The following is a 26,591-nucleotide window of genomic DNA, read 5'->3' on the forward strand; positions in this document are numbered from 1 at the left end:
CTCACAATCTAAACAGTAACATGGTTGGCCACCTTACCTCTGCTTGACTCTTGACGAGCTCATTAAGAAAATGGAAATCTTTATTACTCTTTTTTATTTTGGCCGAGCAGCTTGCAGGATCTCAGTTTCCCGAGCAGGGATTAAACCCAGACCCCTGCAGTGAAAGGCACTAGACCACCAGGGAACTCCCAAGAAAATGAAGATCTCTAAACAAGAACATGTCTCAGGAGCCAGAGGTGAGCAGGCCAGGAATCATTCACGCGCCGTCGAGCACACACTGCTCGACTGTATCCGAGGTGGACGAAAACAGCAGAGGACACACATAAAGTCCCCGCTGTCCCAGAATGCACCTTCTGGTGGGGACAGGTCTGGACAGTCTGCAGGGGGAGGATGGGGAAGGACACTGCCCTACATGACCGGCCAGGGAGGACCTCTCAGAAAAGGGGCGCAGACACCTGCAGGAATGAGGCAGTGAGCTGTACGGACATTTGGGGTAGAATGTTCCAGCAAAAGGAGCGGCAAGTGAAAAGCCCCCAGGATGGAAGCATGCGGGTTACTTCCAGGCATGCGCAGGCCAGTCTGGCTCAGGTGGGAGCCCTGGGGGAGTGGGACGGGCAGGCAGTCCGCACACACGCTGGAGGCAATACTATATGTTCTCCTTGCACCCGTGGGGGGAGAGTCACGTAGGTATTCCTAAAGAATAACAAATATATCGTGGAGTTAAAAAAATCTGAACATGTCAGTCCCTGACAGCGCTAGGCTGCTTCAACTCACACACAGAAGAAGGCTCTCCACGTGGGCACTGTTACGGGCCGCACCGTGTCCGCCCAGATTCCGCTGCGGGAGTCCTAACCCTTAGGACCTCAGAACGTGGTTGCCTTTGGAGATAATAAAGAGGTGATTCCACTAAAATGAGGTGTTTAGAGGGGGCCCTAATCCAATCTGGCTGGTGTCCTTATAAGAAGAGGAGATTTGGACACACAAAGAGAGACAGCGGGGTGCACACACAGAGGGGCGACCACGTGAAGACCCAGCGGGAAGGCCGCCACCTGCAAGCCAAGCAGAGGGGCCTCGGGAGAAACCAAAGCCGCCGACGCTTTGACCTTGGACTTCAGGCCTCCAGGACTGTGAGAAGTAAATGCCTGCTGTTTAGGGGCCCCAGTCGGTGGCCCACTGTTAGGGCAGCCGAGCACATGCGCACAGGTACAAAGTCTAAACAGCGGTCCTTCCCGCGACGGCTGGCTTCAGGCTCTTGCTCAAGCCTCTGAAACCACTTCCTGTGACCCTCAGCCTTGTGCCCGTTCTCCTAGCTCGACATGAGCCCTGGTGACGTTGTCTCCCCCAATCTCGCCCTGGTCGCCATCCCCCACCCCCAGGGTGACCAGTGGCACTGGGCCATCGCCTCATCCAGACCTCCCTGTGCTGTCCGCCTCTGTGCCAGGCCCCAGCCCCCCTGCCTGAACCCCCCTCCCATCCCTGCCTTCCCCAGGCCCCGCTCCAGGTCCACCCTTGAGCCTCGTAGGGTCCCTTCTCGCCAACGGGGCCGACAAGGTGACATTTAGCTTCTGAAATGGTCACACGGAAGCCCAAGGCTCACATCGCGGACAGGACCAGAGGAGGTGCGTGCCACCAACCACCGGCAGGGCTCAGCGCGAGGCGGCTGCCCTCTCACCGCGATCACAGAAGGCTGGGCTCTTTGGACTGAGTGAGAACACACTGCCAAAGCGAACGCGTGGAACGGGCTTGCGTAAAAGCGTTGCACATTTCAGCCCAGCTGAGAGTAAACAGTAGCTCTAAGGGCAAAGATGAAGGGATGGTTCGGCTTGCTTTAGAAATGAAAAATGGGTCCAGTTCGCACATTTTTGGGAAATTCGCCTCTCATGCCTGGAATTCTGGTAATAAATGGACAATAACACACAATGAAAAAGAAAAGAGAATCATTAAACTTCCATAAGATTTAGAAGGCTTTCTCATCTATTAGTGTAAATCAGGCTGTGAATCTGTGCGTTTTTGTCTATCATATTTTATTCTGCATCACAATTGAATTTCTTCAGATGGCAAGTAAGATAAAGGTGTAAGCGTTACTTAAGGTATTTTCCACCATGAACAAAAGGTTCCAAAGTGCGGTCATTAACTTACTACCGTCACCATAAAGTTCAGCCTAACAGATATCTGATAGCCGGGCAGAGGCTGTGTTATCAGTGGGGCCGTGACCACCACCTCCTCTGCCCTGTCATAGTCTCAGCGCTGCAAGGACAGCAGCCTCTTAGTCCTGCAAATATTCTATCTTCCAACCAGGAGTGTCCAGAACGGGAGGAACTGATCTTTGACTAAATGTTAGTCTCCCTGTCATTACATCCAGGGAGTTAGAATGTTTTGAGATCTTATCATTTTACTTATCAGCTGCTTTTAAAGGATACCTGAGATTTATGTAGAGAAACACCCGGTGTTCCTGTTAAGAAGAGCTAAACGACATCCCTGGGGAGTGAGGCAACACCGTGATCTCCGGCCAGAGGACTGGCCTTTGCACAGATCACTGGACATCCTGGCCCTGCCTGCTTCCAGCCAGAGCAGATAAGGGAGAGTGCCCTTTGGACGTGTCCCCGGGTAGAGCTGAGGCTGCATGGCACGCAGCCCGCTCCGCTGGCCTGCGGCTTCCTGGCAGGCTCCGCACCTGCTCTCCCCACGCCGCGGTCACCTCTGCTCGGGGGGCAGGAAGGTCACGGCAAGTACCTGCCTTTCAAATTCACAGAACACGGCCACCGCCTGGTCCATCGAGACGGGCAACCAGTTACTGTGCCCTGTGCCCCATGTCCTAGGTCCTCTGGGGCTTTGGAGGGAGAAAGAGGCACAGCAAACGACCTCTTAGCAGCTCCCAGGGTGGCCGAGGAGGTAAGAAACCAGGAGTGGATGCAAGCGGAACTCAAAACAGGCCTTGGATCCCTTGCAGGGAGAAATGAGGGAGCGAGCAGGGGTGCTGAGAAGAGGTAATAAAGCCGAGTTCCAGCAAAGACGTGGTGAATGCATAATCCCATCACCCCTTCCTGGATAATCAATCCTGAGACGTGTTGGTTTCTAAAGGCATTTTGTTTTCTTTCCCATCCAATTTAAATGTTAGAGCTGCATCCTATAGAACAGAAACTCAGATGTAAACTGCTGAAATTCTACTTTTAGTAGAACACTTTTCAGTCAAAATGTTGCTTTGAGAATTACGAAGCAGGGTATAGGAAAACTATAGAACACTGGGGAAAAAAAGACACAGGCAAGAAAGAAAGGAAGAAGGAAGGAAGGGAGTGAGGGAGGAACAGAGAGAGGGAGAGAAGGAGGGAGGGGGCACAGAATCCTGCCGTTCCTTTATGTCACCCAACCACAGGGCAGGTGAAAACACCGGAAGAATTTTAACACTAATTGTTAACCTTGACATCAAGGGATTTTCCTTATCACCAACTCTCAGATGACTCGACTGTTGGGAAGATCGGCTAAAATGAGTTGCTGGTGGCGTCATGAGCTCTGAGTCTAAGACAAGGAGGGCCCAGAACACTGTGCTCAGGGTCCCCCCAGCACCTTGGGCCCAATTCTGAGGTAGCCCTAATTATAGGGACAGTGTTGGAAATGTTTTCATGTCTCCCACTAGACGGTACGTCGCTTGCGGGTAGGGATGGACTTTGCTAATCTCTGCGTCCGTACTTCCAGCACAATCCCTACGATGCAGCAGGTGTTCCGTTTCCACCCCCACTGCTGAGCGAGGTTGGCACAGAATTCGAACTTAGTCCACACTCAGCAGGTGAAAGTCTGTGAGGCCCCACCCCGGCTTTGCAGCTGCCTCCACAGCCTGTGTCACCCAGACGGCAAAACGGCACGTGCAGTCAGTATTCGAAAGACAACAAAACGTAAGGAGGTCTGAAACAGAAGTCAGAGTGGCACTACCTCGGGAAAGTGATCGGAAATTTACAGAGTGAGCCATAACCATTGTCGGGACTTAAAAACTAAGCGTGAGAGAGGAAACAAACAAACAAACAAACAAACAAATCTAAGCATCACAGTGAACAACAAAGTCCAAGTCGGCAGGGAAGGGCAAGCTTCAAGCAGAGATGTAGGGGGCAGAGGGGTTGCTTACCGACCCCTTTATCCTGAGAACGGGTACTGGGCCCACAGCCTGGGCAACCGACTGGCACACATTACAGACTGCTCAGGAAAGGCACGAACAGATCACCAGCCTGACTCTACCTTAGAAGCAACAGGCAGAGAACCTGGGAAATGTTCGGTGATAAGATAAGTTCAGTGCTTTGAAGGAAGAGTAAAGAAGCGTCATCATCTGACTGGAATAAAAGACTAAGCGGGAATCACTTGGTTGTTGGCTCCCAACCGTGTTAATGTATGTCACCCATTTTTGCCCCGTACGTTATTAACCGACCTTCTTGGACCTAGAACGCCTTTTGTAAACGTTCTCTGAAATTAAGTGTTAAATAAAAGTTAGCTATTGAAACACGTTTACATGCTATGAAAATAGATACTCAAAGAAAAAGAACAAGTGGAACTGGGCTGGAATTCTCACACTCAGAACTTGTATCTGACTCCAAAGAGTCCGAGTAAACAGTTGCAAACACCCGTCTTTCACTTTGCTGCTTTTACCTTTCTGTACTCGACCGGAACTTCCTGTGTTGTCAAGCCCTCCCAAATGATCGCTTACTATGCCTCATTAATGCCAGCTCAGAGGAATCTACTGACACTTGCCTTTGCTAAATCAAATCCAATTAGACTTCATTGAACGGTTTAAAGGTAAAAGATGGAATTTCTGTCAAAGGAGCACCATTTATGTAGCAGACAAGCAGCTCTCAGACAACAAATTTTTCTGGTTTTCACCACTTCTATTTCACTCCCTTGTCAGGTTCTTTATACTTTCCTATATACTTTTTAGATATTAGAGATACTATTTAGATGCCTTTGGCTTAATTTGTTGGGCTAGGATTGAAAACAACATTTCAAAATAAACACAAGAATGCTAAAAAGCCCTCTGTACCTTTACCTCGCACCAGAAGTTCACTGAAATAGTTTAATCATTAGCCCATGCATAATGATTAACGACTAAGTAAGTATAGAAAATGCCTAGGAGACACATTTAAAACAGAAGAAAAAAGGACCAGAGTATAATAATGGTAAGGAAACAAAGCACTATGTATTTTAATGAATTAAATCAAACCTATTATGAACAGTCTGCACATCAGAGAGATTTAAGTAGAGCTTTCTAGATCTTTCCCAACAATGCCTAAGGCATGAAATTTTATAATCAAAAGAATTTGGCATGCAAAAATGGGGGATAAAGGGTAGTTGCGAGCCTCTACACCTTTATCTTTAAAGGTACAAAAAGAATGTTCCCGACTGTTTCCAAGAAAACGCCCTCCAGTTTTACACAAAGATCACACTCTATGATAGTATAGAAGTGGCTCCAACCACTTCAAACCCAACTCTTTCCCATTGTCCTGAAAAGGGTGTTATCATTCTTAAATATAATCTTACTTTTGTGGATGGTGATATCAAAATAATTACAGGAAAGCTACGATTTGGACACACTTTAATGTCAGCTGCAATGGAATTTGAGTGAGCAGAGAAGCTTACTACGAGAATTAAAAGTCAATGCATGGGGACCTCCCTGGTGGCGCAGTGGTTAGGAATCCGCCTGCCAATGCAGGGGACACAGGTTCGAGCCCTGGTCCCGGAGGATCCCACGTGCCGCGGAGCAACTAGGCCTGTGCGCCACAACGACTGAGCCCACATGCCACAGCTGCTGAAGCCCATGTGCCACAACTACTGAAGCCTACAGCCTGTGCTCCATAACAAGAGAGGCCACCTCAGTGAGAACACCGCGCACCGCCACCAAGAGTGGCCCCTGCTCGCCACAACTAGAGAAAGCCTGCACGCAGCGGCGAAGACCCAATGCAGCCAAAAATAAATAAATAAAATTGAAAAAAGAAAAAAAACAGATTTAGAAAAAAAAAAAAGTCAGTGGATGCAGCCACTATGGAAAACAGTATGGAGGTTCCTCAAAAGAACTAAAAATAGAGTTGCCATATGGTCCAGCAATCCCACTCCTGGGCATATAACCAGAAAAAAACTGTAATTCAAAAAGATACATGTACCCCTATGTTCATAGTAGCAGTAGTCACAACAGCCAAGACATGGAAGCAACCAAAACGTCCATCGACAGAGGAATGGATAAAGAAGACGTGGTACATATGCACAATGGAATACTACTCAGCCATAAAAAAAAGAATAATGCCACTTGCAGCAACATGGATGGACCTAGAGAGGATCATACTAAGTGAAGTAAGTCAGACTGAGAAAGACAAATACCATATGACGTCACTTATGTGTGGAATCTAAAATATGACACAAATGAAACTATCTACAAAACAGAAACAGACTCACAGACATAGAGAACAGACTGGTGGTTGCCAAGGGGGAGGAGGGGTGGGGGAGGGACGGAGTGGGAGGTTGGGATTAGCAGATGCAAACTACTGTATAAAGAATGGATCAACAACAAGGTCCCAGTGTATAGCACAAGGGACTATATACAGTATCCTGTAATAAACCATAATGGAAAAGAATATGAAAAAGAATGTATATATGTCTAACTGAGTCACTTTGCTGTATGGCAGAAATTAACACAACATTGTAAATCAACTATACTCCAATGAAAATTTTTTTTAAATTGTCAGCAAAAGTCCACGGAAATGAAATTCACATTTACCACACAAAAGTTTTGACCCAGCGTAGACAGAACCAGTAGCCACGGGGATGGTGCTGAGCTTTTAGCAGCCAGACAACAGAGAAGCAACGGAGGCCCGAGGCCCTCGACAGTTCCAGACAAGGAGGTCCTGATGGGTCTTGGCAGAAATACGTCACATGGACGACAGGCAGACGCAAGGCTGAGCCTTCACTTCCAGAGTCACGCTGGTGGTCACCGCTGGGATGGGAGGCCGGGTTTTATGACTTTGTGGACCCTGTAAGTCCCCCTGAGCTGGTGACTGTGCTTCTCCCTGGAGACACCTAGGGGAGACACCCAGCCCAGGGCAGCAGGTGTGGGGGCTGGAAACAGGGCAGGGAGGAAGACAAGGAAGGTGCACAGAGCACCCCAGAGCCAGGCCCTCGGTAACAGTCACTGCATTGCTTTTTTTAATGGGTCCAGCACCAGGGCAGGGTAGGTAGCACTGGTCCCATTGACAGGAGAAAACTTAGAGACTCTGGGAGGAAAGTCACTTGTGCTGCCAGTAGGCGAAGAAAGAGAAAGAAATAAACACGTGATCGTCGCAGAGGCAGTGTGACGAGTGCCGTCACGGGACACCCTGAGGGTTGGGAAGGCTCCACAACGGAGGGGACACCCGAGCTGCAACCTAAGAGGTGATCAGAAAGGAATGCAGCAGCAAAAAATAAAAAACGGTAAGGGGCGTTTCTAAGAAAAGTCCACATGCAGAGATGACCTAAAACATCAGAGTAAGTAGCCGAGGTCTGGACAACCCACTTTGAGGGGGCTGGGTCAGCTACGCGTCGCTCCACAGCAAACAGCCCCAAAGCTCAGTGGCTTGAACTATGCCACTTTATTTGCTCACAGTCCAGTGGCTCAGCAACTTGGGCTGGGCCGGGCTGTCCGGGTCTTCTGTGGTCAGGTGGCAGCCGTGGCTGGAGGGTCGGTGGAGGTGGGTGACTGTGGCCGGGCCCTTCTCACCACGTCCTCCGGAGGCCAGCACGGGCTTCCGCAGGTGCCTTCGTGTTCCAACAGTGAACGCGGAAACTTCGAGACCTCACTCGTAAATGTTGCATCACTTCTGCCACATTCTGCGGGTCAAAGCGAGTTACGAGGCGAGCCCGGATCCAAGGGGTGGGGAAATGAACCCCACCTCTGAGGTGGGGGAGCCTCAGAGAAACTGGAACCATTTTTGATGCAGCACAGGGTGGGGGCAGGGAGAGGAGGCGGGAGAGGCCGGCAGTGCAATTAAGGTGCATCAGCGCTCTTAGGCGCGGGAGTGTGGACTCTGCCCCGCAAGCTGTAAAGGAGTCGCGGAGGGATGGTAAGAGCTGCCTCAGGATTGTTCTGGCAGCAGGGTGGAGTCCAGATTGAAAGCAGATAAGGCGAGAAGCAGCAAGACTCCTTAGGAGGCTGTGGTAACCGTCCCCTAAGAGGTGACGGTGCCCCCGGGAGCTGATGTGGGGAGGCGGGGAGGGCGGAAGAGGACGAAGTGCTAACATGGACAGCTGGCAGGGCATGGAGCAGGGAACTGGGGCAGAGCCTCGGATAAACCTCCTCTCTGGCTCAGGTAACTGGGCAGATGGGGTGACATCCACGAAATCCGGAACATAAAGAGAAGAGCGCGTTCCCGGGGTGGAGAGAGCCATGGAAGGGAGAAAGGTGACGAATTCAGTTGCGAACTGCAGATTACGGTGTCTGTGGGACGCACGGGCTCGGCCTCTGCAAACGTCATCTCCTCTTCCGGGAAGTTCTGATAATGTTAGCAATGTTCTCCGCGTAGGGTTCTTATCAACAGCAGCATCTAGGCGGGCCGGGTGGATGAAGCCCCAACCTCGGGGCGAGGGCAGTGCTCCTGGCAACCTTGGACACTTCAACCGTGAATCAGGTTAATAACATCCACGTGATCGTCGCATGTGTTCCTTGTGTCTGTGGAGCTCCGGGCTCGTGGCGGCTCTCCTTCCTCCTTCCTTAGTGTGGAACTCTGTTCCCCCGGTCCCACCCATGCCTTTATCCTTTAATCACACCCTTCCTCCTGCCTGGCTGGTCTTCCCCAAACTATAATATCCCCAAAGGCAAGTGCAAGCCTTATGCAAGTGTCCTGCACAAAATACCCCTTGGATGCGCTGAGCTGAACCACAAAGGAAACGTTTGTTTTCTAGGGCACCACTCTTCCACATATTGCAATGCTTAGCCTTCAAATTTCAGAGAGTATTACACTGAAGACTCTTGGACTCTGTTTCTCATCATTCTTCCCAAACCAGGGTCAACAGCTTCGGGAGAGGTAAGTCAAAGAGTACAGTTAACCACGGGGGTAGAGTTGCAAACTGGAGAAGACAAGATACAACCAAGTGCACTGGTGTTTTGCAGCTCTGATCAATTTTTCGCTCTGTTAAGCAGGTCATCAAATCCAGATTTTTTTAAAACTGGACTTTATTTCTAAGAACAGCTTTAAGGGACTTCTCTGGCCGTCCCGTGGTTAAGGCTCTGCACTCCCAATGCAGAAACCCGGGTTCAACCCCTAGTTGGGGCAGTAGATCCCGCATGCCTGCTGCCACTAAGAAGCTCGTGTGCTGCAACTAAGACCCTGTGCAGCCAAAAATAAATAAATGTTGGAAAAAAAAAAAAAAAAAAAGAACAGTTTTAGGTTCCCAGCAAATCCGAGTGGAAGGTACAAGAGAGTTCCCATGTACCCCCTTCTCCCCACATAAGCAGAGCCTCCCCGACTGTCAACATCCCACACCAGAGTGGGACATTTGTTACAATCAATGAACCTGTACTGACACATCAGCACCCCAAATCCACAGGTGACATTAGGGTTCACTCCTGGTGGTGTGAATTCTGTGGGTTTTGACAAATGTATAATGACACGTATCCACCATTACAGTATCATACAGAGTAGTTTCTGCTCTAAAAATCTGCCTATTTATGTCTCCTTCCCACTTAATCCCTGGCAAGCCCTGGTCTTTTTACTGTCTCCATAGTTTGGTCTTTTCTAGAATGTCATATATTTGCAATCATACAGTATGTACCCTTTTCAGGTTGGCTTCTTTCACTTAGTCATATGCACTTAGGTGGGGTTTTTTTGAATTTTATTTTATTTTTTTATACAGCAGGTTCTTATTAGTTATCTGTTTTATACATATTAGTGTATATACGTCAATCCCAATCCCCCAATTCATCACAGCACCACCACCACCCCTGCTGCTTCCCCCCTTGGTGTCCATACGTTTGTTCTCTACATATGTCTCTATTTCTGCCCTGCAAACCAGTTCATCTGTACCATTTTTCTAGGTTCCATGTATACGCGTTAACATATGATATTTGTTTTTCTCTTTCTGACTTACTTCACTCTGTATGACAGTCTCTAGATCCAGCCACGTCTCTACAAATGACCCTATTTCGTTCCTTTTATGGCTGAGTAATACTCCATTGTATATATGTGCCACATCTTCTTTATCCATTCATCTGTTGATGGGCATTTAGGTTGCTTCCATGTCCTGGCTATTGTAAATAGTGCTGCAATGAACATTGGGGTGCATGTGTCTTTCTGAATTATGGTTTTCTCTGGGTATATGCCCAGTAGTGGGATTACTGGATCATACGGTAATTCTATTTTTAGTTTTTTAAGGAACCTCCATACTGTTCTCCATAGTGGCTGTATCAATTTACATTCCCACCAATAGTGCAAGAGGGTTCCCTTTTCTCCACACCCCCTCCAGCATTTGCTGTTTGTAGATTTTCTGATGATGCCCGTTCTAACCGAAGTGAGGTGATACCTCATTGTAGTTCTGATTTGAATTTCTCTAATAATTAGTGATGTTGAGCAGCTTTTCGTGTGCCTCTTGGCCATCTGTATGTCTTCTTTGGAGAAATGTCTATTTAGGTCTTCTGCCCATTTTTTGATTGGGTTGTTCGTTTTTTAAATTTTGAACTGCATGAGCTGTTTATGTATATAATTTTGGAGATTAGTCCTTTGTCTGTTGATTCGTTTGCAAATACTTTCTCCCATTCTTAGAGTTGTCTTTTCATCTTGTTTATAGTTTCCTTTGCTGTGCAAAAGCTTTTAAGTTTCATTAGGTCCCATTTGTTTATTTTTGTTTTTATTTCCATTTCTCTAGGAGGTGGGTCAAAAAAAGATCTTGCTGCAATTTATGTCAAAGAGTGTTCTTCCTATGTTTTTCTCTAAGAGTTTTATAGTGTCCGGTCTTACATTTAGGTCTTTAATCCGTTTTGAGTTTATTTTTGTGTATGGTGTTAGGGAATGTTCTAATTTCATTCTTTTGCATGTAGCTGTCCAGTTTTCCCAGCACCACTTATTCAAGAGACTGTCATTTCTCCATTGTATATCCTTGCCTCCATTGTCATAGATTAGTTGACCACAGGTGCATGGGTTTATCTCTGGGCTTTCTATCCTGTTCTATTGATCTGTGTTTCTGTTTTTGTGCCAGTACTGTACTGTCTTGATTACTGTAGCTTTGTAGTATAGTCTGAAGTCAGGGAGTCTGATTCCTCCAGCTCTGGTTTTTTCCCTCAAGATTGCTTTGGCTATTAGGGGTCTTTTGTGTCTCCATACAAATTTTAAGATTTTTTGTTCTAGCTCTGTAAAAAATGCCACTGGTAATTTGATAGGGATTGCACTGAATCTATAGATTGCTTTGGGTAGTACAGTCATTTTCACAATATTGATTCTTCCAATCCAAGAACATGGTATATCTCTCCATCTGTTTGCGCCATCTTTGATTTCTTTCATCAGTGTCTTATAGTTTTCTGAGTACAGGTCTTTCACCTCCTTAGGTATGTTTATTCCTAGGTATTTTATTCTTTTTGTTGCAATGGTGAATGGGACTGTTTCCTTAATTTCTCTTTCTGATTTTTCATCATTAGTGTATAAGAATGCAAGAGATTTCTGTGTATTAATTTTGTTTCCTGCAACCTTACCAAATTCACTGATTAGCTCTAGTACTTTTCTGGTAGCATCTTTAGGATTATCTATGTATAGTATCATGTCATCTGCAAACAGTGACAGTTTTACTTCTTCTTTTCCAATTTGTATTCCTTTTATTTCTTTTTCTTCTCTGATAGCTATGGCTAGGACTTCCAAAACTATGTTGAATAATAGTGGTGAGAGTGGACATCCTTGTCTTGTTCCTGATCTTAGAGGAAATGCTTTCAGTTTTTCACCATTGAGAATGACATTTGCTGTGGGTTTGTCGTATATGGCCTTTATTATGTTGAGGTAGGTTCCCTCTACGCCCACTTTCTGGAGAGTTTTTATCATAAATGGGTGTTGAATTTTGTCAAAAGCTTTTTCTGCAATTATTGAGATGATCATATGGTTTTTATTCTTCAGTTTGTTAATATGATGTATCACATTGGTTGATTTGCATATATTGAAGAATCCTTGCATCCCTGGGATAAATCTCACTTGATCATGGTATATGATACTTTATTTATTTAATTTTATTTTATTTTTGCGGTACATGGGCCTCTCACTGTTGTGGCCTCTCCTGTTGCAGAGCACAGGCTCTGGAGATGCAGGCTCAGCGGCCATGGCTCACGGGCCCAGCCGCTCCATGGCATGTGGGATCCTCCTGGACCGGGGCATGAACCCGTGTCCCCTGCATCGGCAGGTGGACTCCCAACCACTGCGCCATCAGGGAAGCCCTATGATCCTTTTAATGTGTTGTTGGATTCTGTCTGCTAGTATTTTGTTGAGGATTTTTGCATCTATACTCATCAGTGATATTGGTTTGTAATTTTCTTTTTTTGTAGTATCTTTGTCTGGATTTGGTATCAGGGTGATGGTGGCCTTGTAGAATGAGTTTGGGAGTGTTCCTTCCTCTGCAATTTTTTGGAAGAGTTTGAGAAGGATGGGTGTTAGCTCTCCCTAAGTGTTCGCTAAAATTCACCTGTGAAGCCATCTGGTCCTGGATTTTTGTTGGAAGATTTTTTTTTTAAATTTATTTATTTTGGCTGCGTTGGATCTTCATTGCTGCGTGCAGGCTTTCTCTATTTGTGGTGAGCGGGGGCTACTCTTCGTTGCGGTGTGTGGGTTTCTCAATGCGGTGGCTTCTCTTGTTGTGGAGCACGGGCTCTAGGCGCATGGGCTTCAGTAGTTGTTCCTTTAGCATTTGTTTTAGAGCTGGTTTGGTGGTGCTGAATTCTCTTAGCTTTTGCTTGTCTGTAAAGCTTTTGATTTCTCTGTCAAATCTGAATGAGATCCTTGCTGGGTAGAGTAATCTTGGCTGTAGGTTCTTCCCTTTCATCACTTTAAATATATCGTGCCACTCCCTTCTAGCTGGTAGAATGTCTGCTGAGAAATCAGCCGTTAACCTCATGGGAGTTCCCTTGTATGTTATTTGTCATTTTTCGCTTGTTGCTTTTAATAATTTTTCTTTGTCCTTAATTTTTGTCAGTTTGATTACTATGTATCTCGGTGTGTTTCTCCTTGGGTTTATCCTGCCTGGGACTCTCTGTGCTTCCTGGACTTGGATGGCTATTTCCTTTCCCACATTAGGGAAGTTTTCAGCTATAATCTCTTCAAATATTTTCTCAGGTCCTTTTTCTCTCTCTTCTCCTTCTGGGACCCCTATAATGTGAATGTTGGTGTGTTTAATGTTTCCCCAGAGGTCTCTTAGGCTGTCTTCATTTCTTTTCATTCTTTTTTCTTTATTCTGTTCTGCAGCAGGGAATTCCACCATTCTGTCTTCCAGGTCACTTATCCATTCTTCTGCCTCAGTTATTCTGCTATTGATTCCTTCTAGTGTAGTTTTCATTTCAGTTATTGTATTATTCATCTGTTTGTTTGTTCTTTAAGTCTTCTAGGTCTTTGTTGAACATTTCTTGCACCTTCTTGATCCTTGCCTCCATTCTTTTTCCAAGGTACTGGATCATCTTCACTATCATTTTTCTGAATTCTTTTTCTGGAAGGATGCCTATCTCCACTTCATTTAGGTTTTTTTTCTGGGGTTTTATCTTGTTCCTTCATCTGGTACATAGTCCTCTGCCTTTTCATTTCGTCTGCCTTGTCATTTTGTGAATGTGCTTTTCATTCCACAGGTTGCAGGATTATAGTTCTTGCTTCTGCTGTCTGCCCTCTGGTGGGTGAGAGGCTTGTGCATGCTTCCTGATGGGAGGGACTGGTGGTGGGTAGAGCTGGGTGTTGATTTGGTGGGCAGCTCAGTAAAACTTTAATCCACTTGTCTCCTGATGGGTGGGGCTAGTGTTGATTTGGTGGGCAGCTCAGTAAAACTTTAATCCACTTGTCTCCTGATGGGTGGGGCTGAGTTCCCTCCATGTTGGTTGTTTGGCCTGAGGTGACCCAGCACTGGAGGCTACTGGCTCTTTGGTGGGGCTAATGGTGGACTCTGGGAGGGCTCACGCCAAGGAGTACTTCCCAGAACTTCTGCTGCCAGTGTCCTTGTCCCTGTGGTGAGCCACAGCCACCCCCCACCTCTTCAGTAGACCCTCCAACACTAGCAGGTAGGTCTGGTTCAGTCTCCCCCGGGGTCACTGCTCCTTCCCCTGGGTCCCGATGCACACACTACTTTGTGTGTGCCCTCCAAGAGCGGAGTCTCTGTTTCCCCCAGTCCTGTCGAAGTTCTGCAGTCAAATCCCGCTAGCCTTCAAAGTCTGATTCTCTGGGAATTCCTCCTCCCATTGCCAGACAACCCAGGTTGGGAAGCCTGACGTGGGGCTCAGAACCTTCACTCCAGTGGGTGGACTTCTGTGGTATAAGTGTTCTCCAGTTTGTGAGTCACACACCCAGCGGTTATGGGATTTGATTGTATTGGGATTGCGCCCCTCCTACCGTCTCACTGTGGCTTCTCCTTTGTCTTTGGATGGGGGGCATCTTTTTTGGCGAGTTCCAGTGTCTTCCTGTCGATGATTGTTCAGCAGTTAGTTGTCCCATGAATGTATTTCTACTGCCAGTCCTGTAGTGCCTAGAGGCCCAAAGGTGCAGTACTGGTTTTAAGGGAAAGACAGAAGTCCCTTTCCCTTTATCTTTAACTTCTCGGGGCCAACTTGATGGAAATCTAAATTTGCTCTAAACCAAGAGTAACCAAGTAGAAAGATAATTACTTTTGGTGTAGTTCTAATATACGCTGGAGGTTAGTTTTGGTTTTATGATTTCAGGAAGTTGATAAAAGAGATGTGTCCATTTTTCTTTCTTTTTTTTTTAACCATTCTTTAAACACTGAAGTATAGTTAACTTACAATGCTGTATTGTTGTTGTTAGCACAACACACACACATACATATATGCTCTTTTTCATATTCTTTTCCAGTATAGGTTTTTACAAGATACTGAATACACGTCCCTGTGCTACACAGTAGGTCCTTGTTTATCTATTTTATATACAGTAGTATGTACCTGTTTAATCCCAAACTCCTAATTTATCCCTCCCCCCGGCCATCTCCTTTGGTAACCGTAAGTTTGTTTCTTATGTCTGTGAGTCTGTTTCTGTTTTGCATCATTGTTTTAGATCCTGCATATAAACGATATCATATGGTATTTGTCTTTCTCTGTCTGACTTACTTCACTTAGTATGATCATCTCCAGGTCCATCCACGTGGCTGCAAATGGCAATGATGTGTCCATTTTTAGATCTTTCACCTTTAACTTTCCCCTTCCGTTTTGGATATGGTCAATGGTATTGTATTTTGCCAGAGCAGATACGTTCTGAATGTCCTTCCACTTCTTCAAGTCTTACGAGAAGCAGCGGTGGAAGAGCAGAAGAGGGTCGACCACAGAATTCTAAAACAAGGGAACTCAAAGTAAAACCTTTCTCACTCTACTCATAATGTAATGAGAAATGGTCAATACCAGAAGTTTCTAAGAGAGAAACGCCCCTCCAGCAACACTCTGAAAATCCAGTGCTCACTCGGCCCACAGAACCATCGGGAATCTAGCACCAGCCTTTCCATAAACGCGCTCAGAATCACATAAACTTTACCAACATGGTTCAACTTCCTGCAAGGTGAAAACCATTTTTTGGACGTTTTCATAAATAACACTAAGGTTCAAAGTGAATCGGTGTGTCAGTCCTTCAGAGTTTTCTGTCTTCTGCTTCTCCTACTTGACTGAACACTGGATATTTGCTCATTCTTAGTCTGTGTTTTGCTCTCCAGCAGATGAGACAAAAGGAAGAAAGAAGCCCAAGTCTGGGATATTAATAGAATGTTTTCACTGCTTTCATCCTCTTCCATAAGGATAAGGAGATTGGGAAAAAGAAACACACTTCTCTTCAGCAGTTCTACTTAGGCAATGGACACATATTATAGTTTTATTTCTATTGTCACTGAGCAGTGGTTTATCTTCCGCGTTATTGGTCTGTGAATGGCCTGTGATAGGCATTTGGAGGAGACACCTGACTAGGACATAGCTCTTATCCTTTAGGATTTCCAAAGTAATCAGGAGATGGTGGAAGATAAAACATGTTCACCGATAATCACCCCAGGAGACAGAATACTAGGCGGCACTGAGTACTGTAGAGGGAGAGATTTCAGAGAGAAACCCGGTCACCGCACTTAAAAATTAAACAGGAGCTCAGCTTTGCAGAACTTCTTTTTTTAATTTTTACTTTGTGCGTGTGTGTGTGTGTGTTTGTTTTGGACGTGCTACGTGGCACACGGGATCTTAGTTCCCCAACTGGGGATTGAACCCGGGCCCCCGGCAGTGGAAGCGTGGAGTCCTAACCACTGGACCTCCAGGGAATTCCCAGAACTTCTTTTTTTAATTAAAACTTTAATCTTAGCCCAACGATTAGGAAGCATGGGTTCTGGAGGCATCAAAACTGCCACCGCTGAATGTAAGTTGTGTAACATTTGAGCTAATCTACAAAGTCCCTAAGCCTCCATTTCCCATCTATCAAGAGAGATGCTGAACTTGAGATGAAGTGGTGAGTCATATGCACGTCATTTCATCCTTTTCTGCATCCCCCCTGAAACCACAGGGGAAAGACTGAAAACAAAACCAAAAGGGATCAATCCAGGAAGAAGAGAAGAGCAGGAGGAGACAGCAGCAGGCTGGAAAGGAGCTGGATGTGGAGGATGGAGGAGAGACCACGAAACCAGCACCTGGAAAAGCAGGAGCCCCAGGTTCCCCCTGCAGAACCCCGGGCACTCAATAACTGGAGGTACCAGGCATGGGTACAACTGGGGCGAAAGTAGGAGGATGGGCAGAAGCTCTGAGCAGTGGCCCTAGATCCTCTCCCCCATCTGTCTCCATGGCAACTCGCCATGCCTGCAGGGATGTGAACCAGGGCGTTAGCAAGCACAGGGGATTGCTGACACCCCAGCCTGCTTCTCCTCTTCCTTCTGGAACCCCAGGGACTCTAGGTCTACTTCCCTCCCTCCCCCTCAACCCCAAATAGGGGATTGAAATATCTTCTATGGGAATATCTTCCATTTAAGAAGGGAGACTTAAAGACACCAGCAGTCAGCCCATCAAGAGCCCTTTCCTCCCCGTCCCAGCCTGATCTCCACAAGGATGTCTAAAGTGAACATCCCCACCTTCTGCCCACAGCCTCAATCAGCTTTTTAGTTCCTCCCTTTTAAAGAAAATCAGACAACCCTCCCCCACAAATACCAGACTTCTGAGGAAGGCCCCTCCCGTGAAATAAAGAGAGCCAACCAACCAACCAACACAGGAAAAAACAGCTCAGAGGAAACAATATACAGGAGGAAGGAACCTACATAACCAGGGGAAACATTATTAATATCCTCAGAAAGATGAGATATTGCACTCATGAAAAGCAGAGCATGGCATAAAAAAGAGCATTCAGAGAACAAAAACCTCTCTTGGGAATTAAAAACATGATCCCAAACTTAATAGAAGGGTTGGAGGATAAAGGCCATAATCTCCCAAAAAGTAAAGAGAAAAGACAGAGATGGACATGGGGGAAGACAGACGAGAAAGTGAGAGCACCAGTGCAGGAGGTGACTCATCCAAATGACAATGTCCCAGAGGTATGGAGGTGAGGAGACCGGGCAGAGGCAATTATCCACAAATGAATTCAAGAACAGTTCTCAGAAATGAAGGCTGTGAATTTCCAGGTTCCCAACAGAATGCGTGAATGCAGACCCACATCAAGGCAGGCCACTGGGAAATTCCAGAACACACTGGGATAAAGAGGACAGCCCACCAGACAACGGGGAAGGAAAGTGACTCCTACTCGTAACTCAATATCCTGGTAGACCACGCATCAGATGGGAAGGTAGAAAAGCTCCTGTTTATTCTTTTAGTGTGGTAACTGTGTCTCACTCTGAGACTCTCTGGATTCTCTCCCTCCCGTAATACTTGGTACTTGTCTTGGGGGTAATGATGGACGAACTTTTTTTTAAAAAATAAATTTATTTATTTACTTTTGGCTGCATTGGGTCTTTGTTGCTGCACGTGGGCTTTCTCTAGCTGCGGAGAGCGGGGGCTACTCTTTGTTGTGGTGCGCGGGCTTCTCATTGCGGTGGCTTCTCTTGTTGAGGAGCATGGACTCTAGGCCCGTGGGCTTCAGTAGCTGTGGCACACAGGCTCTAGAGCGCAGGCTCAGTAGTTGTGGCTCATGGGCTTAGGTGCCTCGCGGCATGTGGGACCTTCCCAGACTAGGGACTGAACCTGTGTCCCCTGTGTTCGCAGGCAGATTCTTTTTTTTTTTTTTTTTTTAATTTAAGAGAAGCTTTTTATTGACTAAAAGGTACTGATTTGGATTTAATATAACAATACACTTCTGGAAATGTCTTACATGAAGGTTATACACACTTTCACTGGTAAAGTTAGATGTACCCCATTTTTTTTTTTTTTTTTGCGGTACGCGGGCCTCTCACTGTTGTGGCCTCTACCGTTGCGGACACAGGGTCCGGACGCGCAGGCTCAGTGGCCATGTCTCACGGGCCCAGCCGCTCCACAGCATGTGGGATCTTCCCGGACCGGGGCACGAACCCGTGTCCCCTGCGTCGGCAGGCGGACTGTCAACCACTGCGCCACCAGGGAAGCCCCCCCCATTTTTTTTTAAAACATCTTTATTGTAGCATAATTGCTTTACAGTGTTGTGTTAGTTTCTGCTGTATAACAAAATGAATCAGCCATATGCATACATATATCCCCATATCCCCTCCCTCTTACATGTCCCTCCTACCCTCGTTATCCCACCCCTCTGGGTGGTCACAGAGCACTGCGCTGATCTCCCCATGCTATGCAGCTGCTTCCCACTAGCTATCTACTTTACATTTGGTAGTGTATATATGTCAATGCTCCTCTCTCACTTCGTCCCAGCCTGCCCTTCCCCCTCTGTGTCCTCAAGTCCATTCTCTAGGTCTGCGTCTTTATTCCTGTCCTGCCCCTATGTTCATCAGAACCATTTTTTTTTTTTTTAGATTCCATATATATGTGTTAGCATACGGTATTTGTTTCTCATGGGTCCGTAGTAGTACCATATCACCTCTGTGAAAGCTGCAGAACACTGGTATGCGGACTGCAGGTTTAATTTGCATTGCCCTGATGACTAATGATGTCGAACATTTTCCTCATGCTTATTGGCTACCCACATATCTTCTTTGCTGAAGTGTCAGTTCAAATCTCTTGCCCATTTAAAAACTAGGCTATTTTCTTATTGGTGAATTTCCAAAGTTTTTTTTTCTGTATTCTGGTATTTAACAGGTTTATGCTTTACAAAGATTTCTTTGCAGTTTGTAATTTGTGTTTTCATTTTCCCAAAACTGTCTTTTGAAGAGCCAAAGTTTTCATTTTGATGAAGTCCAATTCATCAATTTCTTTCTTTTGTGGATTGCCTTATTGGTGTCATATCTATGAAATCTTTGCCTAACCCAAGGTCGTAAAGATTTTTTCTCCTGTGTTTTCTTCTAGAAGTTTTACAGTTTTAGATTTTACATTTAGATCTATGATCTAGTTTGAGGCTTTTTTTTTTTTTTGCGGTACGCGGGCCTCTCACTGTTGTGGCCTCTACCGTTGCGGACACAGGGTCCGGACGCGCAGGCCCAGCGGCCATGGCTCACGGGCCCAGCCGCTCCGCGGCACGTGGGATCTTCCCGGACCGGGGCACGAACCCGTGTCCCCTGCATCGGCAGGCGGACTCCCAACCACTGCGCCACCAGGGAAGCCCTTTGAGTTAATTTTTGTATATGGTATGAGGAATGGATCAAAGTTCATTTGGGGCATATGGATAAGCAATTGTGCCGGCGCCATTTGTTGAAAAGATCGTTCTTGCTCCACTGAACTGCCTCTGTACCTTTGTAAAAAACAGTGATTTCTGTTAGTAGCAAGTATGAAATTTTATCAAATGCTTCTTCTATATCTATTGAAATGATTATATAGTATTTCTTTTTCATTCTGTTAATTTGTCGAATTACGCTAATTTTTGACTTTTAAACTATCCTTATATTCTTGGGCTGACCCCATTAGGCTATGATATGACATTCTTTTTATACATCATTGACTCAATGTCCTAAACTGTAAATTAGAATTTTTGCATCTATGTCCAAAAGGGATATCGGCCTTTAGTTTTCTTTACTTGTAATGTCTTTGCCTAGTAGTGGTATCAGATTAATGCTAGCCTCCTGGAATGAACTGCAAAATACTCCCACCCCTTCCATTTTTTGGAAGATTTTGCCTACAATGGAATTGTTTATTCTTTAGATATTTGGTAGAACCTACCAGTGAAGCCATCTAAGCCTGAGGTTTCTTTGTGGAAAGGATTTTAAAATTCTATTTATTTAATAGACGTAGGGCTAGATAGATGATCTATTTCTTCTTGAGTTCAGTTTTGGAAATATGTGTATTTCAAGTAATTTGTCTTTTTTATCTGAGTTGTCAAACTTATTGACATAAAGTTCATAATATTTCCCTGTTATCCTTATAATAGCTGTAGAATCTGTAGTGATGTCACCTCTCTCAATGCAGATATTAGTAATTTGTATCTTTTCTTCTTTTTCTAAATAAGCCAGGCTAGAGGTTTATCAACATTATTTATCTTCTCAAAGAACCAGCTTTGTGTTTCATTGATCTTCTCTGTTGTGTTTGGTTTTCTATTCATCGACTTCACCCTGATCTTCATTATTTCCTTTTTTCTGCTTACAGTGGCTTTAATTTGCTCTTCTTTTCCTTAAGGTCACTGATTTGAGTCCTTTTTTCTTTTCTAATATAGGTGTTTAGTGTTATAAATTTTCATCTAAGTACTGCTATAGCAGATTCCACAAATTTCAATACGTTGTTTTTATTTTCATTCAGTTCAAAATACTTTCTAATTTCTTCTTTGATTTAGTTTTTGACACATGGCTTATTTAGAAGCATGTAATTTAGTTTCCAAATATTTGGTGATTTTTCACTCCTGTTTATATTAGCGATTTCTAATTTAATTCCATTATGTCAGAGAATCTACTTTATGTGACTTGAATCTTTTAAAGTTTATTGAGATTTGTTTTATGGCCCAGAATACAATGTACCTTGGTAAACATCTGTATGCACTTGAAAATAATGTATATTCTGCTGTTGTTGGGTAGATTGTTCTATATATTGTTCTACATGTCAATTAGATCAAATTGGTTGATAATGTTCAAATCTTCCATATTGTTGTTGATATTCTCTATATTTGTTTAATAAATTACCTCTGTCTACAATTTTTTATTTGTCTGTTTCTCCTTGCAGTTCTATCAGTTTTTGCTTCATGTATTTTATTATGTTTTCTAAATTTATTATTTATTTATTTATTTGGCTGCATTGGGTCTAAGTCGCTGCTTGCGGGCTTTCTCTAGTTGTAGACAGTGGGGGCTACTCTTCATTGCGGTGCGCGGGCTTCTCATTGTGGTGGCTTCTCTTGTTGTGAAGCACAGGCTCTAGGCACACGGGCTTCAGTAGTTGTGGTGCCTGGGCTCAGCAGCTGTAGCACACGGGCCCTAGAGTGCAGGCTCAGTAGTTGTGGCGCATGGACTTAGATGCTCCGCGGCATGTGGGATCTTCCTGGACCAGGGCTAGAACCTGTGTCCCCTGCATTGGCAGGTGGATTCTTAGCCACTGCGGCACCAGGGAGGTCCCACTTCATGCATAAACTTTTAGAATTGTTAAATCTTCCCAACGAATTGACCCCATTATTTCTTCAAATATTTTTTCTGTCCCTCACTTTTTCCCCAGGGTCTCCAATTATACATATATTAGGCTGTTGTTGTTCAACAGTTCACTGATGCTCTTTTTATTTTTTAAGAATTGTTTATTCTGTGTGTGTCATTTTATATATATATAATCAGTTCTGGGTAGGTTTCAATTCATTGATATTTTCCCCCTCATTATGGATCCTCTTTTCCTGCTTCTTTGCACGTCTAGTAATCCTTGATTAGATGTCAGACATTGTAATTTTTTACCTTGTTCAGTGCTGGGTAGTTTTGTATTCCTATAAATATTCTTGAGCTTTCTTCTGGGATGTAGTTAAATTACTTGGACAATTACTTGGAAAAGACCCTTTTGTATCTTATTTTTAAGATCTGTCAGGCAGGACCACAGCAGTATGTAATCTAGCGCAATTACTCCCCTCTACTGAGGCAAGATCTTTCTGAATAATCTACCCAATCCCTCTTGAAGTATGAGGTTTTCCAGACTGGCAGGTGGGAAACAGGCACTGTTCCTGGTCCCATGTGAGTGCCAGGCACTACTCCTGGCCCAGTTTGAGTGCGGGCCACTGTTCCTTCTAATCCTCTCAGATGGTTCTTTTCCTGGCCTCAAGTAGTTTTACTCACATGCCTGCACCAAGCAGTACTTAGCAGATCTCCAGAGTTCTCTCCTCCAGTACTCTGCCCTGGGAACACTAGACTCTTTGGTCTCTCCAGAGTCTCAGCTCCATCTCCTCAACTTAGAGAACCTTCCAGGCTCCGCCCAGGTTCTCCCTCCCTGCACCACGGCCTGGAAACTCACTTCAGTCACACCTCTCACCTTGTTTGTTTTCACCTCACAACCATCAGTGTCATTCATGGCCTGATGTCCAATGTCTTGAAAAACATTGTTTCATACATTTGCCTGGATTTCTCCTTGTCTCTGGGAGGAGAGTAAATCAGTTCCATTCCATCTTGGGCTACGGAACCAATCATTTTTACACACATAGGGTAAGTTGGTTACAAGGTCACAACCACTATCTCTCAATCTCTTTAGGTCTATGTCCCATCCTGATAAATAGAAATACCTCAGATTCTCCTTTAATATTGTTTAAAATTTTAAAGTAAATGATTTTTAAAGACTACACTTTAAAAATTCACCCCCTCCTCTGAGAGTCTGCTAAGCCTCCTTGGGTATATGGGATGCTGATACATCTTTTTGGTTATAAACCTGAGATCCTGCTACAAATTCTTGGGAATATATCCCCAAACCTAATTACCTCTTGGGGTCTATACCTGAGACTCTGCAATACCTACCTTTAAAGGTATAACACTTTCCTATTCATACAGAGATAAAAAGTTGCAGAACAGAAAATATCAATTGTCTTGTTGGAGGTTTATAGGAACATTGTGACTAGATCTACAGACAGCTGCAAGAACAATGGATTCTGGCACCAAAAAGTCTGCAACAACCTGCCACACCCCCTCCGCTTTTAGTATAAAAGAAGCCTGAATTCTAACTCAGGGAAGATGGCTCTTTGGGTCACTAGTCCACCTTCTTCTCAGTCTGCTGGCTTTCCAAATAAAGTCACTATTCCTTGCCCCAATAACTTGTCTCTCAATTATTGGCCTGCCAGTCGGTGAGTAGTATGAGCTTGGACTTGGTAACAGTACTAAGATCTACTCAGTGATCATGACAGTATGGTATTGGCAAAGGAACCAACACATAGACCAATGATTAGACCACAAAACCCTGAAATAGGCCCATACAAATATGCCCAACCGATTTTTGACAATTAAAAAGCAATTCAGGGGCTTCCCTGGTGACTCAGTGGTTGAGAGTCCGCCTGCCGATGCAGGGGACGTGGGTTCGTGCCCCGGTCTGGGAAGATCCCACATGCCGCGGAGCGGCTGGGCCCGTGAGCCATGGCCGCTGAGCCTGCGCGTCCGGAGCCTGTGCTCCGCAACGGGAGAGGCCACAATGGTGAGAGGCCCGCATACTGCAAAAAAAAAAGCAATTCAAGGGAGGAAAGACAGCCTTTTCAACAAATGGTGCTGGTACGATTGGATATCCATAATTAAAAAAAAAAAAAAGTACCTCCATCTGAGTCTCACATCTTACACAAGAATTACCTCCTAATGGATCATGGACTTACATGTAGAATATAAAACCAAAAAACTTATAGAAAAACTAGGAGAAAAGCGTCAGGATCTATAGCTAAGTAAAAAGTTCTTAGGCTTGACACCAGAAGCACAATCCCTAAAATGAAAAATTGATAAACTGGACCTCATCAAAATTAAAAATGTTTGGTTTATAAAGAACCTTATGATGAGGCTGAAAAGACAAGTATACTTTGGGTGAAAATATCTGTAAATCACATATCTGACAAAGGGCAAGTATCTTGAATACATAAAGAAATTTCAAAATGGAACAATAAAAAGCCAAAATTTCAATTAGAAAATGAGCAAAAGACATGAAGAGACATTTAACTGAAGAGAATATGCAGACAGTAAAATAAGCACATAAAAAGATCTTCCACATCCTTATCCACTAGGGATTTGCAGATGAAAACCATAATGAGATATCACTGCACACCTATCAGAATGGCTAAAATAAAAAAGAACACCACCACCAAGCGCTGGTGAGGATGTGGACAGATGGCAACACTCAGACATTGCTGGTGGGAATGTAAAACAGTACAGCTACTCTGGAAAACAGTTGGTCAGTTTCTTATAAAACTAAACATACAGCTACCATATGACCCAGCAATGGCGCTCTTGGGCATTTATGCCAGTGAAATGAAAACTTATGTTCACACAAAAACCTAACACACAGGGGCTTCCCTGGTGGCACAGTGGTTGAGAGTCCGCCTGCCGATGCAGGGGACGTGGGTTCGTGCCCCGGTCCGGGAAGATCCCACATGCCGCGGAGCGGCTGGGCCCGTGAGCCATGGCCGCTGAGCCTGTGCGTCCGGAGCCTGTGCTCCGCAACAGGAGAGGCCACAACAGTGAGAGGCCTCCGTAACGCAAAAAAAAACAAAAAACAAAAAAACCTGAACACATACCAAGAGCACAAGTGACAAAGGAAAGAAACAAATTGGACATTGAAATTAAAAAATTTGTGCTATAAACACTAGCATAAAAAAAGTGAAAAGACAACTCACAAAATGGGAGAAAATATTTGAAAATCATATATCTGATACAAGACTTGTATCCAGAAGATATAAAGCGCTCTTACAACTCAACAATAAAATGACAAATACCCAACTAAAAAATGCGCGAAGGGTTTAAGCAGACATTTCTCCAAAGAAGATATACAAATGGCCAACAGGTGTATGAAAAGATGCTCAGTGTCATTAGTCAGGGAAATTCAAATCAAAACCACAATGAGATACCACTTCACATCCACTAGAATGGCTACAATCAAAAAGACAGACAATAACAAGTGTTGGTGAAGATGTGGAGAAACTGGAACCCTCACATATTGCTATTGAGATTGTAAAATGATGTAGCCATTTGGAAAAGTCTGTCAGTTTCTCAAAAAAGTTAAACATAGAGTTACTATATGACGCAGTAATTCTACTTCTAGAGAAATGAAAACATACATCTACACAAAAACATGTTCATAGCAGCATTATTCATCACAGCCAAAAAGTGGAAATTACATGTCCACCAATTGATTAATGGATAAAGAAAATGTACTATATCTATACAATATTCTTGGTGACAAAAAGAAATGAAGTATTGATTTGTGATACAACATGGAGAACCCTTGAAAACATTATGCTAAGTGAAAGAAGCCAGTCACAAAAGACCATGTATTGTATAAATCCATTTATACGCAATGTCCAGGACAGGCAAACTGTAGAGACAGAAAGTAGATTACTGGTTGCTTAGGGCTGGGGTGGGGTGTGCAGGGAATGAGGAACGATTGTTAGTGGGTATGTGGTTTCTTCTAGGGGTGATGAAAATGTTCTAAAATTAGATCGTGGCAATGATTGCACAACACTGTAAGTATAATGGAAACCACGGAATTGTATACTTTAAACCATTGTTTAAATATACAAGTTACACATCAGTGTATTTTATGTAAACTACGTCTCAGTGGAGCTATTTAAAACCTGTACAGCAGCTTTACTCATAACTCATAACTGGAAAGAACCTATATGTCCTCTGATGGTGAATGGTTTCACAAATTTGGTACATTTATTCCACAGAATACTGCTCAGCAAAAAAAAGGAATGAACTATTAACATACCCAACAGGGCTTCCCTGGTGGCGCAGTGGTTGAGAGTCCACCTGCCGATGCAGGGGACACGGGTTCGTGCCCCGGTCCGGGAAGATCCCACATGCCGCGGAGCGAGTGGGCCCGTGAGCCATGGCCGCTGAGCCTGCGCGTCCGGAGCCTGTGCTCCGCAACGGGAGAGGCCACAGCAGTGAGGCCCAACGTACCACAAATAATATATATACATATACGCAACAACCTGTATGAATCTGATGGGAATTATGCTAAACGAAAAAGTCAATCCCCAAAAGTTACATGCCATAGGATTCACAATATAACACTCTTGAAATGACAAAATGATAGAAATGGAGAACAGACTGCAGGGTAAGGAAGGGGTCAGGGTTTGAGGGATCAGTGTGGCTCTCAAGGGCAAGCAGAGGTGATGAAAATGCTCACCTTGACAGTATCACGTTGATATCTTGGCTGTGATATTGCACTATTGTTTTGCAAGATGTTACCACTGGGGAAG

At 44.6% G+C, this 26,591-nt stretch overlaps 1 protein-coding gene across 4 annotated transcripts in view; it reads right to left on the reverse strand.

The window, feature by feature from the left end:
* The window catches only part of PPARA (peroxisome proliferator activated receptor alpha), a 68,982-nt gene that overhangs the window by 19,995 nt on the left and 22,396 nt on the right, over nt 1-26,591 (reverse strand). The gene's annotated exons all lie outside the window — the stretch shown is intronic.

Source organism: Phocoena sinus, chromosome 10 (assembly GCF_008692025.1).
Source record: "Phocoena sinus isolate mPhoSin1 chromosome 10, mPhoSin1.pri, whole genome shotgun sequence".
Lineage (NCBI taxonomy): Eukaryota > Metazoa > Chordata > Mammalia > Artiodactyla > Phocoenidae > Phocoena > Phocoena sinus.